This window comes from Triticum urartu, chromosome 4 (genome assembly GCF_003073215.2).
Source record: "Triticum urartu cultivar G1812 chromosome 4, Tu2.1, whole genome shotgun sequence".
Lineage (NCBI taxonomy): Eukaryota > Viridiplantae > Streptophyta > Magnoliopsida > Poales > Poaceae > Triticum > Triticum urartu.
In genome coordinates this window covers 226,389,062-226,404,590 of record NC_053025.1, presented here as the reverse complement: position 1 = coordinate 226,404,590, position 15,529 = coordinate 226,389,062, and positions in this window count along the sequence as shown.

The window sequence follows — 15,529 nt, the reverse complement described above, 5'->3', positions numbered from 1 at the left end:
AAGCATCGAATTTCTTCTTGGGCACCATGCTCTATGGCGCCATCGAAGGTGAATATGGTGATGAAGATGACGCGCTGCACACTCCTTCAGGTTTGCACAAACGATCCCCCTACATGGTGCACCAAAGATGTCGCAGGAAACCACGACCACCTATGGGACTAGAGGGCCCCTTGATGGTTCGGCAGGGGGACATCGTGTTGCACAAAGAGCAGACGAGTGTGGGGCAGCACGGCAGAGATCATGCAGGCATTTTTCCCTAGATTTGGGCCGCCGTGAGGCATAAAACCTTACTCCTTCTTTGGTGGATTGATGGTGGAAGAGTGCTGATGGAGCGTAGTACACTTGCCCGGCAAGGGCGGCAGTGGCTACGCGTGTATGTGCGTGTTTGTTATCCAACCTTCTAACCCTTTCTATGGTTGCCATGGGCCTCCTTTTAAAGATTAAGGGGCTACCACAATGGCAAGTAGTCATTATGCACTGGTAAGATAGCAAACAGTGCTATCATATCTAACTCTGCAAGCTGACAGGGTGCATTAAATGCACCGCTTAACGTCACGTCGTTGGTTGCCCAGCAATCCTTGCCGTGCTATTTTGCCAACTTCACACCTGCTCGCTTGACACGTCACAGGACAGCTGCCGTTCTAGGCATCTTCTGTAGAGAAAGGTTGCCATGTGGCGAATGGCTTCCACTTGGTCACTTTGCAGCTTGACACTATACTGATTGATGACGCGGGTGATGGTGGAGTAGTTGGGTGAGGTGGTTTTGCCCTCGTGAGTCCCGGCAACCCCTGCCTGGATGCCTTGGGCGTCTCCTTCCGGGGGCGGCCCCACCCCTGCTGAGCTCGCTTGCCCGGCAAGGGAGGCTTTTCTCTTGGTGACATCTTGCTTCTTTGGCTTGATCTTGGTCCTCTTGGTTTGCATGTTGGTCCTTCGAAGCTCTTGGTCTCTTGCACTCTGACTTGGGTTGGTGCCTCAATCCTGTGCCCATGCCTGTGCACAGTCTGGGCAACAGACCCAGGGTTTGTTGCATTGACAACATAGAAGGGGCGGTAGAGGGAGGAGGAAAAGGATGCGATGTGTTAAATTTTGATCGAAGTTATACCATACTGGACTAGACATAGTACAAATGGTGTGGGCCTTTGCGTTGGTACAGACATGTACGAGTACAACTCGTTTACTTGTTCTCTAAATGCTCTCATGTACTGCCCTCATATATACCCCATGTAGTCGCACCTAACGGTCTATCGTCTCGTGCTTGTAATAGTATATTATACTAACTGCGCCTTCGTGTGTCCACGTTTTTTGAGTGAATAGCATAAAACTATCATTTTTCGTGTTATGGTTCCAAGAAACCACTAGATTTTTGTTTATAACTGATACCTACCACTTTTCGTGTCGGTTGTCTCAAAAACCCAAAATGTCAGTTGCTAGCATTTTAAACCATTTTCTGATGGTTCGGGCCCACCTGTTAAGCCAAGTCAGGACCGCGGTTGACGGCGAGGCCATTAACTGCCGTTACTCGGACTGGCGCGGTCCGACCACACCCTGGTGCACGTATTAAGTCATTGTATCCCTCCTCCCTCTCACTCTACTGTCCTCCCCTGCCCGCACTCCTCTCTGCTCTGAGTCTCACTCTGCTCTCTGCTCTTCGATGCCTGCCGCGACTTGCACTATGGAAGGTCCACCACCGCCATGCCTTCCTGGAATGATGGGGAAACAAGCTCAGAGGATGAGTGCGACATCACAAGCATGGACATTGCTCTTTGTGTAAGTTTCTTCCATCTGCTAAGCTAGGGTTAGGGTTCATCTTGGAGCTAGATTACGTTAGGGTTCATCTTGGTGAGCTAGGGTATGCTTTGGTTACTGTTATTTATTAGGCAGGGTTATGGTTGTTGTTGGAGCTAGGTTTATGTATGCTACAAAACTAGGGTTAGGGTTAGGCTTCTTGCTGGATTGGGGAATTAATTTTTTGATATATGTCAGGTTGGTGACCTAAGGTGATTTTGTTGATGTGTTCATGCACGAGACCCCTGACACCACCGTGGAGACTCTTTTCTGTGGCTAGCTCGAGCTTTCTGAACCCACCTGCATGATGCACCACATGATGCCAATTAACTGTGTGGCATTTGAGGGAACCTTAACTGTAAGGCATTTCTATGGTTTTCCAGTGCAGCAGGTATAGTACCTTATCTAAAAAATTAGTAGCACATGTAATATGTTGACAAGTTACTCTTTTGAACCCACATAGTATTTATACCGATGAACTGAAATATGCCTTGTATTAAGCTATTGAGGAAGCATATATTTGTATAGGAAGCATATATTTGTGAGTGAACTTGTACAAGCAGCTTGGGTTTTAGTTACATTTTGAGTTATATTAAACAACATATTCAGCTTAATTAAGCCTCACTTTCAGTTACTTAGTCTGATATGATTTGCTATGAAATTCAGTGCACTTAGTGATGTATATATGAATTTCCAAATACAGAGTGAAGGTGTTAACTGTGGTGTTACTGAGTGGGTTGACCAGCCTTGGCCTCCAATTCTCCATAATTGCTTGTCCATGTTGTGGGAAATGTTCCATGAACAAAATTGTGTCAGGGCAGTTGATAAGAAGTATGAGAAGCATTTGGCCAAGCTTAAGACTGAAAATGATAGGCTGTGCATTGAGTACACAAAGCTTGTACAAGATGTTTGATTGGCAGGATGGTAGGGAAGACCACATGGATTACCAGAAGGCAGATGAGGAGGAAGAATTAGAGAAGAGGAAGAAAGAGAAGAGAGTGGTAGGTTGGAGTTTCAGATGGAGAAGCTCAAACTTGCCAAGGAACATAGGTGCATTTTACAGAGTCAACCTGACATTATCAACAATACCAGGAAGGTAACGAAGGAGGTTGAATAGGAGAGAGATTTGCTTAATAAAGAGAAGGTAAAGCTTGAGCGTGTGGTGAATGAGCTGCTGAAAGATGGGCATGCAAGAAAGGAGAAACTTGAGAAAATCAAGGACGTCCTTGATTCTTGATGTGTGTTCTGCATATGGTAAAATACATCCAAGGCCTTTATAAGTATGTGGCCTAACAATCTAATGCGAAGATATGGGGTGTACATTTTGGGGAATGTGAAGTTAATCTAGTCTATGTATATGCCAATGTTAAGAACAATAGTGTATTTTGCTAGAACATTTAATGCTAAGTTAGGAAGTATATTGTAATGAATGTTCTGCATGAATTTGAACCTCTTATGCTATATTATGGAGTCAGTGATAAACACTGTCGAACTATGCTATGTGTTTTTATCTTTATAAGATAGTTGATGCGTGTTTCTTAGTGCTTTATACCTGGGCTTTCTGGCCTAGTTAGGTTTACAAACCTAGGCCTACTAACTCTGGATGCCTCTCCGCTGCTACAAAATAGCCTTCTCCACCCACCCTTCGCCCTGTCCAGAACCCAGCCGCCACACCCCACCTCTATAAGCCCAAGATGGATCTAGAGCTTAGGGAGGTGACATATGAGGAAGAGGAGGCAGTGGAGGTGAGGAGGCACAGGGCTCGCCCTACAGCGCCCATACCATCAGCTTGGGAGCTAGAGTTCAAGAGGAGGCTAGCAGAGAAGATCTTGGAGAAGTGTAACCCAGATGAGTTCACTATTCTTGTCCCTGGCGGCAGGCGCAAGAGCTCAGAGAAGATCATCAGGTGGGCTAGGGCACATGTAGTACTAGCTCCTCACCCTTCTACCAGAGCAAAGTGGCGCCATTTCATCGATCGTTATGATTGAGAGTGGTTGGTAGTAGTTATTTTAAGTATGAATGAGAGTTTTAGCTTTGTATCCCTTCTATTTCTGTAACTATCAATGTATGAAAGAATGTTTGAATGGTGGAATCTATGAGTGTTTGAATGAATCTATCAATATTTGCACGAGTGTTGTCTGAATCTATCAATCTTTGAATCAATGTCTGAATCAAGTTGCAAAGCTCTCTAGCACCAATGTTGACTGAATCTATAATATGCAGCAGAACATAAGCGGTACAATATGAAGCAGTTCCAACAGGCAGTTATACAAACAATAAGAAGCCACAAACACATAAGTTTCACAATGCAAATACATTGGTTTCAGATTGCAAATACATAGGTTTCAGATTGCAAATACTTAGGTTTCAGAATGCAAATACTTAGGTTTCAGCTCTCGTACATCGTCCAACTATTTCAAACAAGACAACTTTTCCAAATGTTCAATCTTCAGTAGTTACCACTAGCAATGAAATAGTTCATCCGCTTTCCATTTGGCTTCCTAACCCTCTTGGACCCAATCTCCATCTCAGAGTGAGCAGCTTGCCTTGGAGCGTTGAAATTTGTGAAGGACCCTCCTCTGCTAGCTGTTGATGCTCTAGTGTTCTTTGCTGGAGAGGCAATGGATGACCATGTGTTCTTGGCTGGTGAAGATGTGATTGGAGCCCTAGTCTTCTTGGTTGTTGCTGCAGGAGCCCTTGTCTTCTTGGCTACTACTGCGGGAGCTTTGGTCTTCTTGGCAGGTGCTGATGTGGCAGGTGCTGGAGTAGCAAAAGCAACAACCTTGTTCCTCTTTGATGGTCCTGGATTACCTGTGGATGTTGCTGGCCTCTTCCTAGCTAATGTTGCTGCTGATGTAGCTGTTGGAGCAGGTGTTGATGTGGTTGGTGCTGATGCTGGTGGTGTTGGTGCAGCACCTTATGCAGTAGCTCTGGTAGATGAAGAGTAGTCTGACCTATTCTCCTGGAAATTTAACAAAGCAAATTAGTATCAAACTACCTAACCTATGAAACATAAGTTTCTTTATCAATAAGCATACCTGGTGTTTGTTCTTCCTCATCTATAGGTTGGGTTTTAGTGGATCACCACATGCGTTATATCTGTGACCTTACTTGTTGAAGTTGCTACAGGTCACTATCCCATTTCTTGATGTATCCTTCTTGGCAGGAACCTCAAGCTGTCCTTTCTTCCTAGTTGTCTAGTTTTTACCCTTCTTTTCTTTGAATCCTGGAGGAGGTATGTCATCCCCCATGGTGTGTGGCCAACAATTAGGGCCAGGAACAAGGTATATAATTTGCTTGTAGGTTTCACGGTAGAGGAGCTTCTTGAAGAACGGATGGGAAAAATCTTTAGGGTGTAGCTACACCTTCCGCATTGCAGCTACAACATGACTACATGGAATAGCTATCGTATCCCACCTCCTGCAGTCCCAAGTGTGGTTGTTTAGGTTTACACTATAGGTCCTTTCTGAACTACTTGTTACTTGCCAAATGCCTGGTCCACCCATGTATGCATCACAACATTTTGCCCACTTCTTGGCCTCCTCCAATACCTCGTAGTATGTGGGTGTGATATTCCACCTACATGTCTCTGTCTCCTCCCTAATCTTCTGAAACTTGATCATGAGTTTTCTCCTTATTACATCAAGCATTGTCCTGATGGGCTTGTTCCTAACATCCAGAAGCACCTTGTTGAAAACTTCACTAAGATTGTTTACAACAAGGTATGTCTTGCATATAGTATCCATTCTATTCCTGGCCCATGTATGGACTGGTATGTTTGACAACCACTTCCATGCCTCCTCACTCTCTTTCTTCAAGGCTTCCATGCCTAGATCATGCCCATGCTTAGTGAAAGAATATGGAGCCTGGTCTAGATGTTTTTTCAATTCATCCCCTCTACACCCAGCTGATTGGAATTTGGCATATATGTGTCTTAAACAAAATCTTTGAGGGGAATCAGGAAATACATCATTGATTGCATTGAGCAAACCCTATTTACTGATGGAGTTAGTTGCTAGGTGATTTTGTATTAATAACTAGTGAAGTAAGTTGTGAAAGCATTACATAGTGCAAGAAAAAGTAGTGAAATCATGAAGTAGTTGTACCTTTTGCCTGTCTCACATAATTGTGTAGGTTACAAACTTGTTTCCACTACCAATTACTATCCTCAACTGTGTAAGAAACCAAGTCCAACTATCTGTCTCCTCCTTGTCAACAACACCAAATGCAATAGGGAAGATGATGTTGTTAACATCCCTCCCTGTTGCTTCCAGGATTTGCTGCCCAGTGCTTAGTTTGATGAAGCATCCATCAAGACCTGCATTTTAAGCCATTAGTAAGCAGCAACTGTTATGCAATTACTATTTAAGCAGTATACAGACAAGATTTACCTATGAAACGCCTGCAACAATTTAGGAACCCCTCCTTACAAGCAAATAGATAGTAAGACATGTAATGAAACCTTGGGGTAGGTGCTGGGTTGAGTTCAAATTCCTTTGTGGTCACAACACACCTACTACCAAGGTTTGTGTCCAGAGCACACTATAGATAGTTTCTTAATCTATAGTACTATGTCTTGTGATCCCCTTGCACAACATCAACTGCTTTCCTCCTAGCCCTGTAGGCCAAACTTTTTGGAACATGTACTTCAAATTTCTTTTTTGTATAACTCAATATGTCTCAACACATGCACCAGGATTGGATCTTACAGTATCCTCAGCAGCCTTTACAACCCACTTCATGGTAACCTTTCTGTTCTCTCCACTTGCTCCACAGGTGAGCAAGATTCAACTTCTTGATGCTAAAGGTTGCCTCATGGGCAATCTTAGAAGCAGTAATACAAAACTGACAACCATGCTTTCTATCTGAGCACCAGGCTATCATCCTACTTGGATCATTCCTATGTACTCAAAGTTCCTCATTGACCTAACATGCTATGCTTCTTTGAACTCTACCACATTTAGAAAGCACAAATGAATCCTAAACTCTTCATGTGCATCACGCCTAGAGGAATCATACCATATTCTCTCCTTCTTATTCTTCAATTTTCTCTTCCTGCCACAAGGCAACCTAGGTGCATCCTCTTCTTCATCAGAAATGCCTTCATCACGTGGAAGGCAGTACTCATCAGCTTCTGGCACAAAATCTTCAAACTTTATGTGATCTGGCTCACTATGTGATATGTTTGTTGGGCCTTGTTTTCTGATAGGTTTCAATTTCTATGCCACACATTGCACATGATCTGAAGCTTCTTCTTCATCATCTTCTTCAGATCAATTTTCCTCCTGCCAAAACTCTAAGGCTTCAGAAGCAGCCCCAAAATACTGCTCAACCATCTCTTCCTCTTCCCTATAGTGCTGACTTGTTCCTTCACCACCTTCATGTTCTCCACTAGCCCAAGACTTGTATGAAATTTTCTTCCCTTTGTAACCACGCCTGTAAAACTCAAAATCTAAAGAGGATTTGTCCAACTCATCTTCATCTTGCTCTTCTGCTTCAATATTTTCATTTTCCAGTGCATCTTTTCCCTTGTTCAAATTACAGCTCTATTGTGTGTTAAGATATGGTTCAACATGCACAACTGGAGGCTATGTAGAATTTGAGGCAGGGAAAAGGACACCTTCTTGGGACACACTATAAACAATGGGTTCACCAACCTGACTCATTGGAATCTTCTCATCAAGAAAGGTGCAGTCCATGTTTGCATCAGGTGGATTTGGATAACTATCCTCTCTCACTGTTATATTCAATACTTTCTTTTCAGCAAACAATTCTAGCATCTCTCCACCTTCTCATCACTGTCCAAAACCTCAATCCCCTCCAGCCCCTTACCATCGTCCTTAACAAATGACAGATAAGCATCCAACCCATAGCCCTCAAGTTCAATTAGTGCTAACAATAACAGCTAATCATTTCTGATAAGGAAAACTTCCTTTACATGTTTTCTCTACCCTCAAAATGCAGCCTCAATTCCCATACTTCATCATCCAAACTATGCAAAAACGAAAGAAAGAAACATTCAGATTTCTTCAGATTTCAAGTTCAAAAGTATGCAACAGTTTCACTTCCACAACATATTTAAACAGTTCCAATGAACAAATCCAAACCTGCACATATCAAACCCTAAACCCTAATTCATATATGGCTTACAATGTATACATAATAATCTACCAAAGAAACTACTTCCTGAATAGCCTAAGAAACATATCCTAACCCTAGTTCATAAATATACTAAGAAAGATAATTAAAACAATTCATAACTTACTCCACGACACCAAGTGAGGAGCTCCATTGGTGTCTGCCTTATGGATCCACGTGGATGCATCTGCCACTGCCCTGGCCGCGTAGAACGTCGGGGAGTTTTGTACCTCCTGCATCGGCGGCCCAGGCAAGCGTTGGGTCAGGAAACCTACGCTGCCTAGCCACTTGTTAACCTCGGAGTGAGCACCGCCCTTGACGCCGCCAGTGGTCCCAAGGCCCAAAGGCTCGCCTTGTCCATCTTCTTCGCTGCCACCATCGTTGGGAGAGACACGGAGAGACAAAGAGCACAGGGGAAAGGAGGAGCGAGAGTGAGCTGCCGACAGAGAAAGAAAGGGTAGCTAGCGAGTGCGGTCAGACCACACTGGTCCGAGTAACGGCCGTTAACGGCCTTGCCATCAACTGCAGTGCTGATGTGGCCTGACAGGCGGGTCAGACCATCAGAAAATGGTTTAAAACACTAGCAACTGACAATTTGGGTTTTTTGAGACAACCGATGTGAAAAGTGGCAGGTATCAGTCACAAACAAAAATCTGGTCGTTTTTTGGAACCCTAACACGAAAAGTGGTAGTTTTATGCTATTAACTTGTGGTTTTCTCCCGCAAGGGTTTTCACATAAAAATATGTGTCTCTTGTGTCTTGTTATTATCCTAATACTAATAAGTGGTATACAAAGCCAAGTTTTAGGTACGAGATTTGAGATCAAGAGAGGATTAAGGTTGCATGGGTTGCGCCGCCACCGTCGTTAGATCAATCTGATCAAGATTGATTCAGCTATAGAACTGTTGTACAAGCCGCTGAAGCCGCGCATCACTGAGACAAACGGAGTACCATCGCGTGTCGCCAAGATTCGTAAGTGCGCCCACATCTTCCCGTCCACATCAGCATTGCTTCAACTCCCAACGTGAGTACTACTTCTGGTTTACTTGTAATCACATGAAGCATCGATCGGTTTAACTTCAACTGTACATCACGTGAATACTAGTACATGCACTAGTACATGGCGAGGCTAGTACTAATTGAGTACTAGATCAAATTTTCAACTTCAATTACTACGTCAACCCAAAGATCGTACCAGGTGCTATCTAATTTATTATGAGTTCATTGCTCCGCATATTAATTCTATCAAGAAATATTGTACTTCAAATTGTACTACTTTGTGCATAGATTTATGAACTCATGGCTTCCATGAAGTACGATCTTCCGTTGTTGGATTGTGACACTAGATTTATCGTATGGCAAGTCAAGATGTGGGCATTGTTAGCACAAACCGACTATGATGATGCACTGGATAGTTTTGGGAAGAACCAAATTCAAGACTGGACTAATGAGGAGAAAAGAAGGGGTTGTAAGGCTTTGTCAGAAATTCAACTCCATTTGCATAATAATAATTTGCAGGAAGTTTTGAGCGGCAAAACCACCGCCACTCTATGGTTAAAGATGGAAGGGATTTGCATGACTAAAGATCTCACAAGTTACCCGAGGGAGGTAATGTTTTGCATCATATTTGAGAATTTAAAGAGATCATATCCGATATAGCTGCATTGTATGTTAAGTTTGAAGAGGAAGATACTGCTTTAATGTTACTTTGTTCACTGCCCTGTTCTTATACCAATTTTAGAGACACCATATTATACACTCGTGATACTCACACACTTAATGAAGTTTATGAAGCTTTAAACTATCAGGAGAAGATGAAACTAATGGTGTCCCATGATGGTTCAAGTTCATCCCAAGCCGAGGGATTATCTGTTCATGGCAGGAAAAAGGAGGAGAAATCACATAATGGAAATAGAGGCAAAAGTAAAATGGCTATAGGGGCCATTCGCAATCCAGAGACAAGATGTATTGCAGATATTGCAAGAGAGACGGGCATGACAGCTCAGGATGTTTCAATTTGCAGAACAAGGAAAAGAGTAATGGTGCATATAAACTGAAAGGTAACAAACAAGGTGAAAATTCTACTAATGTTGCTCATGGTGATTGTTCCAATGATGATCTTGTTGTTATTGCTCGATGTGTTGAGACCAATAACAAGTGGGTACTTGGCACTGCATGTACATTTCATATGTGCCCACATAGAGATTGATTTACTACTTTTGATTCCACTACTGCTGGTGGTTCCATTTTGGGTTTTGATAATTCACCATGCAAGATTGAAGGCCAATCAGAACTTTGACAGATGTTCGGTATATTCTGAAGATGAAGAGAAATCTCATCTCTATGTGTGCCTTTGATGAAAGGGGTTCAAATATTCAGGTGGAGATAGTGTTTTGAAAGTCACCAAAGGTTCTCTTATTGTGATGAAAGGTGACTTAAGTTCGACCAATGTCTTTATTACCTTTGAGTTCTACCGGTTTAGGTAACTCTACTCTAATTATTTCAAAGAATTGTGATTGTGATGCTGCTAACCTTTGGTATATGCGCCTTGGACATATGAGTGAACTTGGTTTGGCAGAGTTAAATAAGAGAGGACTTCTTGATGGATATGAAACTGGTAAAATTAAAATTTTGTGAGCAATGTACCTTCGGCAAGCACAAGAGGGTGAAGTTCAACACTTCGACTCATACAACCGAAGGTATTCTTGATTATGTTCATTCTCATTTATGGGGACCATCTCGTAGAAAGTAATTAGGTGGTGCTAGTTATATGTTGACTATTATTGATGATTATTCGAGAAAAGTTTGGCCTTATTTCTTGAAGCATAAATATCAAGCATTTTCAACTTTCAAGGAGTGGAAGATTATGATTGAAAGGAAGACTAAAAACAAGGTAAAAATACTTCGCACTAATAATGGTATGGAATTCTTTTCTATGCAATTTGAGAACTATTACAAGTCTGATGGCATTGTTAGACATTACACCGTTCCTTACACCCTTCAAGAAAATGGTGTCGCCAAGAGTATGAACAGGACCATTTTGCCAGAGCCTGTTGCATGTTGTCCAATGCAGGTTTGAATAGACGTTTGTGGGTTGAGGCTGCTTCCACTGCTTGTTATCTTATTAATCGGTCACCATATATTGCTCTTAATAAGAAAACTCCAATAGAGGCATGGTCTGGTTCACTTGTTGATTATTCACGGTTGAGACTCTTTGGTTGCACTGCTTATGCTCTTGTTGATAATGGAAAGTTGGAGCCTAGGACTGTTAAGTGCACCTTTCCTGGTTATAAATCTGGTGTTAAAGGTTTTAAATTGTGGAATCCTGATACATAGAAGGTTGTTTTTAGCAGAAATGTAATCTTCAATGAATCCGCTATGTTACATGATGTTCCATCTAGTAATGTTCTTGTTGAGAGTGAACATCAGCCTACTGTTCAGGTGGAGCATGTTATTTATTCAGGTGATATATCTGATAAGGAAAATGTTGATGCACATGATGAGTTGATGATGAGCATGTCACTCCAAATCAGCCTGTTGTTCCACCCGGTTAGAATCTCGCATGTACAGAGTTAGCTAGGGTATCAGTAAACCTAAAAGGTTAATTGAAGAGTGCAATATTGTTTATTTTGCTTTATCTGTTGTACAAGAAATTGGAGGTAATACTGAGCTTTCTTCATATTCTGAGGCTATTATTTTCGGTGATAGTAATAAGTCGATGACTGCTATGCATGATGAGACGGAATCACTTGAAAAGAATGACATTTGGGATTTGGTAAAATTACCTAGATAGAAGTAACCTATTTGTTGCGAGTGGGTTTGCAAAAGGAAAGAATGTGTTTCTCCTAATGATGACACAACATATAAAGCAAGGTTAGTTACTAAAGGTTGTAGCCAGATTCCAGGAATTGACTATAATGAAGTATTTTCTCCTGTTGTGAAGCATAACTCTATTCGCACTTTAATCAGTATTGTTGCTATGCATGATTTTGAGCATGAACAATTAGATGTTAAAACTACATTCTTACAAGGAGAATTGGAAGAGGATATTTATATGGAACAACCTAAAGGTTTTGTTATTCCTGGAAAAGAAAAACTTGTCTATAAGTTAAAGAAATCTCTTTACGGATAGAAGAAATCCCCTAGACAGTGAAACAAGAAATTTGACACCTTTATTATGCTCTCTCAAGATTTCAAAAGGTCTAATTATGATAGTTTGTCGGGGAAAATATATAGGGGCGGACATTTTCCCCTGACTCGTGCACGGACAAGCCAATGACAAAACAGAGATCAAAGAACCAGGAGATTTGAAGAGCCAACATGCAGCTCATATACACCAAGATTGAGCCGAAGGAGCAAGACATCGGCAAGAGAAGGGCCTCCCTTGCCGAGCAGGAGAGCTTGGCAAGGGGCGAGGCCACCACCAGAAGTGAGCAACGGAGGCTCCCCGGTAGAGCCTGCCGGGGTCCGCGGGGGCAGAACCACCCCACCAACCACTCAAACATGACTCACGTCATCAATCAGTGCGGTGTCAAGCCGCAAGATGATTAAGTGGTAGCTATTCGCCACATGGCAGCCATTTCCTACATAGAAGACTACAGATGACACCCGTCCTGCGACGTGTCAAGAGAGCAGATGCGGAGCTGGCAACATAGCCCGACAGGCTTTGCCGGGTGCCCAGTGATGTGACACTAAGTGGTGCATTTAATGCAGCCTGTCAGCCCACAGAGTTAGGTATGATAGCACTATTTGCTATCATATCAGTGGATAATGACCACTTTGCCACCGTGGTGATCCCTTAATCTATAAAAGGAGGCCCATGGCACTCGTAGGAGGGGTTAGAAGGTTGGAAAGTTGACAACCTGAAGCCACCACACACACGTAGTCGCCACGGGCAAACCTTGCTGGGCAAGTGTACTACGCACCACCACATCCTTTCCTCCATGAATGCACTAAAGCAGGAGTAGGGTCTTACACCTTGCGGCGGCCCGAACCTGGGTAAATCGATTGTGCTCCCTCTCGCACAGCCGTACGCTGGTCCGCTCTTTGTGCAACGCTTCGTCCCCCTGCCGAACCAACAAGGGGCCACCCAGTCCCATAGGTGGCCGTGGAAATCCTATGACATCTTTGGCGTGCCAGGTAGGGGGAGCGCTTGTGCGAACCTGAAAGTGTACGCTGCATGCCATCTTCATCGACATCTCCGTCCTCGGCAGCGCCATCGACCGTGGCGCCTGCGGAGGCGCAGAAGCAGAGCGGGGGAAGATCCACCCTCGCGCCGCATTGCTGCTCTCCAAGATTTACCATAGCAACAGTCATGACCGAGACCGTGATTGATGACAATGGATTTACTCCGGCGGCTCGTACGGCATTATTTCCATACGAACGCTGCCAAGAGAAAAGGGGCACGAGACATGCGGACGCGAGCTCCCTCCTTCCTATTCCTCCACCTCGTCGGCAGTCAAGTTGCTTTGACCTTGGCGTCATCGATGTTGATGACTACCATGCGAAGCTCGGTCCAGTATCCTCCCCACTGTGGGTGATCCTGAGCAGAATGCTGGTATCAGTCCGTCGATTGATGCCTCGGCAAGCACACTTCGGTGAGTCTGCCCGCAGTGGCACAACCCATGTGACGGCAGCCGCTGCACTGACTCGATGGGGAGGGGAGCGAAAGGAAGGAGGACCGGCGAAGCCCGACACCATGTCCCCATGCCCACCAAGAGATACATGACGATCCTTGCCGGGAACAAAGGCACCTTCGGACCGCCTTCTGCTTCTCCAGGCACCGCGGACACGTAGAACGCGTGTGGACCGGCAGACAGAAAAAGAAGCTTGAAACAAAAGCTAAGTCCACGCTATCACTTCTATTTGATGCATCTCAGATTTCTGCAGTCGTTTATCCCTTAACTCCAATAAGTGTTCTTATCGTGAAAGCCCTCATGCGATGGAACCTTGGCTAGTTTCTTTGATCGCTCCATCATCCTATCCAGAGCCATGCTCGCAGGAGGGAAGCTGCATCGAGAGCTACCTGTGAAAAACATGCCGAGATGCATCCATGCCTAGATGACTGTTAAGGGCCGGACCCTTACGACAACCGTGACAATATGATATTGGCAGGCATCTAGAGCATACATAGGAATTGATCATACAAACACGAGCTTATTGAGTTAAAGGTATAAGCATGAACTTAAAGATCCGACTAGAAGTATCAGCTTCGCACAAACATTAGAGATAAAATGACTAAACACACAATATACGTCATGTTCTGTTAGCAGACCAGAAGAAATAATTCAAATGTGGAGGACCCTGTCGGTGAGGGGGAGGCCTTCTTCTTAGCAGCGGCAACGTCAGCTCCCGCTGGCGGCTTCTTGAAGCCATCGCTGAGGTCGATCTCTGGGTGGCGACAGGCAATGTTGCTCAAGACAATGAAGAGGGCGTCGTGAACGAGCCTCCACGACTCGGTCGCAAAGCGCTCAACCCTCCCCTCTTCATGTACCTTCAACTTGTCAACCAGCTCATGGAAGAAGATCCCCAGCTTGACACTCGGGACCTCCTGCGTGCTGGCTGAGTAGACTGGGCCGTCCATGCCCATCGTTGCAGCTTGGGCGCCAAGACGTCATGCAACATCAACTAGGCTCTTGATCCAGAGGTTGTTCATATCGACCCGGTTCTTCAGCCTGTCCTTTGCATCTTGCCGGAGGCACTTGGTGGTCTCCATGTCCTTGGACTGCAACTGCTGCCGGGATTCGAGGGACTCCATCGACTGCTCCAGCGAACCGATCCTTGCCTTCATGCTAGAGATATTGTTGTTGGCGGCCACAAGGCTTTGGGTCTTGGAGGAGAGCTGCGACTGCACGTCAACCAAGTGAAGCTCTGCTTGCCATGCCTCTTCTTTGAGCGCCTCCACCTCCTTGGCACTCCCGGCAAGGTCTTCATTCAGCCTGGCCACCTGCCGGTCAAGCTCGGCCTTGGCGGAAGACGCGGCGTCTAGATTTTCAACAAGTTTCTTCAGTTGGGCGGCATGGTCAGTAGTAAGGGCATCTAGAGCAGCCCATGCTCGTCCTTTAATTCCCTTGTGTGTTGCTTCAACAAGGCCTCCAAACTTTCATCCTTAGCACGGAGGGTAGCTTCAAGATTTTCCTCTCGAAGGGAGATCTCTCGCTCCCTAGCCTCCAAAGATGCTTTGTGGTCCGCCAGGCGCCCCTCCCGAGCCATGATGTCCTCCTTCATCGTTTGAAGGGTCTCTTGCTGCCTCATGAGTGCCTTGAACTGCTTGTCATGCCACTCATGCAGCTCTCGGCACTTGTCCTTCAGCATCCGGTCCACTATGCCAGCAGATTCACACCGTTCCTTGAGCTCCTGCCACTTCTGGCAGTGCCAGACCTGCATTTCCTTCACACCAGCCTCCATGGACTCCATGAAGGAAAAATCCTTGGTGATGGCAGCTGAGTCATCAGCTTCAACGCCTCCCAGATGTAACGGGGCCAGAAGGCGTTGAAGCTCTTCATCAAGCTCTCCATCTGTCAAGGATGGGCCGAGGGCTCCGATGTTGGGCAGCAATGGCGACACGGACAGCGTGTTCGAAGAAAATGGCGGGGCATCAACAGCG